The sequence below is a fragment of the Chinchilla lanigera genome, unplaced genomic scaffold, assembly GCF_000276665.1.
Source record: "Chinchilla lanigera isolate Chin_1 unplaced genomic scaffold, ChiLan1.0 scaffold00012, whole genome shotgun sequence".
Lineage (NCBI taxonomy): Eukaryota > Metazoa > Chordata > Mammalia > Rodentia > Chinchillidae > Chinchilla > Chinchilla lanigera.
In genome coordinates, this window is record NW_004955413.1 from 32,898,595 (window position 1) to 32,903,879 (window position 5,285).

General features: G+C 41.5%; 1 pseudogene; it reads right to left on the reverse strand.

Moving 5' to 3' along the window:
• Positions 1 to 1,130: 1,130 nt before the first annotated feature.
• LOC102016255 lies at positions 1,131 to 1,745 on the reverse strand (annotated as a pseudogene).
• Positions 1,746 to 5,285: the final 3,540 nt, after the last annotated feature.

Genomic DNA, 5,285 nt, shown 5'->3' on the forward strand with positions numbered 1-5,285 from the left:
AACTCTGGCTCTTTGAGGATCTATCAGGCTCTCCTGAAGGGCTGCACATCTGAAATTCCCAGTGCAGAGTAGGAGGGTTCTGCCCCCTCCACATCCTTGCCATAACTGTTTTATCTGCCTTTCAAATCGCAGTCATCCTGGTGGTTGTGAAGTGCTACCTCGAGGTGGTTTTGACTTGTCTGCCCCAATCATGTCTGCCACATATCAGAATGATCTTGAGCAAATTCTCATATTTTTGTGTCTTTATTGGCCATTTACATGTCTGCTTTGGAGAGCTGTCTGTTCAGATCCTTTGCTTATTTTTATATTAATTTGTCTATTTATCATCAAGTTGTAATAGTTCCTTACATAATTCTTACATAGCTTAGATAAAATCATTATCAGATATATAATTTGCAAATATTCACTCTCATTCTTTGGGTTGTCCTCATCTTTTTCTTTCTGGTGCTAGGGATTGAACTCAGACTCTCAAGCATGCTGGGCAAGTACTCCATTGCTAAGCTACACTTTTGACCTCCATTCACTGCAATGTCCTTTTTTTTCTTTTTTTTTTTTTAAGTGTTGCCTTTAATTGAAAAGCTAACAAACTGTCTAGTTACATTTCTCCCCCAAACCACAAACTTGGTAGTTACTGAGTCTCTAGGCAACATATTCAAGGCTGAGAAGATTAAAAATTTAAAAACAAATAAAACAAGTCCTCAGTTCCAACGAAGGGAGCCCTGCTACATACAGACTGATCTATACCAGTGATACCGCTTGACTCCAGGAGGCTGGAAGACATCTGCAACAACCCCATTTGGAACAGTTACTTCAAGTAGCCTTTTTCTAGTTTCCAACTTCTGAATAAAGATAATATTTTGGTAATTCTATTTCAGAAAACTTTTTGCAAGTTGTTTCATTTACAGTGCCAACTTTTAAAAGCTCACTGAAATTAACTAGACAATAAACTACGCAGAAATCCCTTTACAAAAAGAGGGAAAGCTCAAAATGTCAACTTTCTACAGAGAACCCACAGTTCAATTTTATTCAGAATAAAGAAAAACAGCAATTTTTGCTCAGACTAGAAGAAATTCAGCCATTGGTTTGGAATCTATAACTCAAACTACCCATGCGATGAGGATGATATTATGCTAATACAATTGTTTTGCTGCTGCATTTGTCTATTGTTTGTCTAATACTAACAATTATAAACAGAGCAGTGCAACTAGTATGTGGAACAATCCTTATAGTGTTACAGTGTCAGGCACAACATTTCACTTCTCTTCACACCACTGGTTCTCCTTGCGTACCTGGGATTCCTCCTCTTCGGTGAAGTCATTTTTGATATTAAAGGTCTTGCAAGTTTCCTCAGGAGTGTTCCCCTTGATCATATTGGCAGCAGTCTTGCACGTAACATCAAGCAAACCTTTGATGTCTAGGTAGTTTGCTGCCAGAATAAGTTCAAAAAGGGTCCCTTCGTCAACTTTCAGGAATGCTTGGTCCCAAACAGGGAGGTCATCTGTTCGCTTTTCTTTGTTTTCACCATCCTCAGGAGGAGGAGGGTCATCCTTGTGGTGGGCACACCACTGAATGACCTTTTTAAATATTGCTGCATTAACATTTGGTAGAGGAACTGGGTCATCATCTCCCTCCTCATCCATTCCCAAATCTTCCAACATAATCTTGATTGTCACAGATTGTTTGGCAATTTCAACAACAACTTCAAATATCTCTCCATCAGAACGCTGCAACTTAACTGAAGTCATGGTGTTTGGTCTCTAACAGACTGTGGGCCGGAGGCAGACGTGGGCAGAAAGATGTTCTCGCATGGTGAAGAAAGGCAGCAGCGGACAAAGCCACTGCAGTGTCCTTTGATATACAAAAGTTTTTAATTCTGATGAAGTCCAACTTACCTAAGTTTCCTTTTGCTACTAGTAATTTTTGTTTAAGAAACCATTATCTAACCCAAGATCACATGTGTTTTATAGTTTTAGCTCTCACAGTTAGATCTTTGATCCACTTTGAGTGTTTTCATATGGTGTAAGGTAGGGATCCAAATCTATTCTTTTGTATATGTATATCCAGTTGTTCCAAAACTATTAGCTGAAAACCTATTCTTGTCCTCAGAGAATGGCCTTAGAAATCCTGTCCGAAATCAATTGACTGCTCATGTAAAGGCTTGATTTTGACCCTCTGGTCTGTTCCACTGATCTGTATGTCTATCCTCACAGCACTCTCATACTGTTACCCTAACTGAAGCTTTGTAGTAAGTTCTGATATAAAGAAGAATGAGTCCTCCCACTTGGTTGTTTGTCAAGGATATTATAGGTTTCAAGATCACATTCAAGGTTCTTGAGATTCCATATCAATTTTACAATGTATTTTTCTTCTTCTGCAAAGATCAACTTGGGATTTGCTAGGGAGAGCATTGACTGCAGAGATGAATTTAGGGAGCATCGCCCTCTTAACCATATTATCTTCTGATGGCAGAATACAAACTGACAGCAAAGTACAGCCTCTCCAGGACCTGGAATTGAGACACCAGCAATAACTCAGCAAAGACAAAGAGAAGTAGAGCTCTGGGAATCAAGAAAGCACCAACAGGAAAACCACAGAGAACCTGGAGAAACTGAAAATAATGCAGAGAAAAGAACAAAGACATCCAGAAGGCTATCCCTGGCTCCTAGCAAGGAGGTCCTGTCTCCACAAACACAAGGTAACCCTGGGGAGGGGCAGCAGCCCAGGGAGAAACAACAGACTGGCAGTGCTAACCCAAGAAAAGCCCACAGATATGGTAAACTGCAGATACAGTGTGCAGTTTTGCTCTAAAAATGACTCCTTCCACCCAGCAGGCTATGTTTGAAAAAGAAAGTCACTGCAGCACCCACTGTTGTTGGGGGAGCGAGATCATCAGAAGCCATCTAGGGCAGGGGTTTATTGTTTAAGACTGAGCTACTCCAGGAATCAGAAAACACAGAACAGCTACACTTTAGGATCTCTGTGATCACCCTAACAGCAACTGGTGGCAGGTCAGGACAGACCCTCAGAGAAGCACAGGGACAAGGTAAGAAATAGAAGAAAGGTGGGCATCATGGCTCACAAACTCAATGGTACCCTAAAAACCTTGGAAGCTAGATCCAACAGCTGCTAGAAGAAAAAAACAAACCTCAGAATTACAGCACTAAAGGAAAACTTAAAAGACAAATCAAAAGGTACAAAAATGTGTTCACTGAAACCTTATCAGAAATTTTTCAAATCGAGGGAAAGAATTCATTATTCAAGAGGCATGTAGGACCCCAAAAAGCCATGACCAGAAAAAAACTTCCCCGTGACACATCATAATCAAAATTTCAGGCACAGGGAGCCACGGGCGGGGAGCGTCAGTCTTCCAACCAGCTCGCTCCCTGCCTCATAGGCACCCGAAAGGAGGGCCTCCGGCTCACGGGGAGCCATGGGCAGGCAGCGCCAGTCTTCTGACCGGCTCGCTCCCTGCCTCGTAGGCGCCTGGAAGGAGGGCCCCCGTGCACGGGGAGCCATGCGGCGGTGAGCACTGTTGCGTGCCAGCCCTCAGGCTGGCCGCCACTGCTCAACTGAGAACTACCATGACACAGAGAAACAGTGACACAATTGGCCCACCATGCACCAGCTGCAGATGCCCACCCACGGACGTGAGTGAACCATTCAAACATGGAGAAACCCCTGGAAACATGTGCCATACAATGGGCCACTCTTGCTCCTGCCATTGAGAACCAGAAAGGTCCAGAGTCAGCGGAGGAGCAGCTGCTGAACAAGGATTCAGAGAACATGAGAATGCAGACTAAGCCCAAGGAGTCAGAGGTCCTGTGGACTGGGGTCATGAGAGCTGCTTGGAAGCTGTAAACCAGGAGGACCTTGCACAATACCTGCAGAGACTCCCTAGAAGACATTCTTCCCCTGACAGTACAGGCTGTGGTGGAGCTCTGGAGAAGTCTGCAGCAAGATTCCTGCTGACAGCTGGGGAGAGGACACTAACTGGTTGCGGGGTCCCAATGTGATGGGAGGCTGGAGAGAAAACGCTACAAAAATGGCTTTCGCCCCAGACGACTCACTTGATTTTTGACAACCCTTAAGCTGTAACTACTTGTTAGATCCTTCTTGTGTATCTCTGTCTTCCTGAAAAACCACTTTGAAGATACCACCATGTATTACAGCAGCCATTGATATTTTCCTACTAATCTATCCATAACTCTGCAATGTTTGTATTGTTCCTATCCTATTTTGTAAATGGATACATGTCTATCATTATGTGTTTCCTACAACCATTGAGAAAAGTTAATGATTATTCAATAGGTCACTCATGTATGGTTGTATTTATTTTCTTTAGAAGCCACTTTGAAGATACCAAAGTAAAGTACAACAACTATTGATAATCTCCTACCTCTTTTGTCTGTAACTCACTATTATTTGTCTATTTGTTTTCCTGAGAAACTATCTTGTAGATAACAATATATGAAACAATAACCATTGATAATTTCCTACCACTTTGTCTGTAATTTGGTAAGCCCCCTCCTATTATTATGTTATCCTTCTTTTACTCTTTAAAATAAAAAAAAATTTAAAAATTAAAAATAAAAAAAATTTTCAACAAAAAGAAAGAACACTAAAAACTGTTAGAGAAAAACAGTAAGTAACCTATAAAGGCAAGTCCTTCACAATAACTGCAGATTTGCCAGCATAAACCATAAAAGCCAGGAGAGCTTGGGTGAAGTTTTTCAAGCCCTAAAAGAAGATATTTGTCAAAATAGACTTTTATATCCTGCAAAACTGGTCTTCAGAAAAGATGGAAAAATAAAGACTTTTCATGAGAAAGAAATAAGAGACTACTAAACCAGTATTACAGAAAATACTTAAGGAGATCCTAGGCAGAGATGGGAGCCACCAGCACCACAGATCTCAAAGGAAAGTATACATCTAACTGGGAGAGCAGTTAAACAAAAGGACACAGCCCTGGGAAAATAAATATATTGATGGGACTCAATAAACACCTTACAATAACTCTCCATGCCAGTGGTCTCAACTCCCCAATCAAAGGACTCAGACTAGCAGATTGGATTAAAAATGCAACTATATATTGCCTACAGGAGACACACCTCATCCAAAAGAAAATATACAGGCTGAAAATTAAAGGATGGTAGAACATATTCCATTCAACCAGAGGCCCCAAACGAGTACGAGCAGCCCTCTTATTTTCAGACAGTCTGGATCTCAATCCAAAACTGATCAGAAGACACTAAGATGCCTGCTACGTAGTGGTAAAAGGAACAACT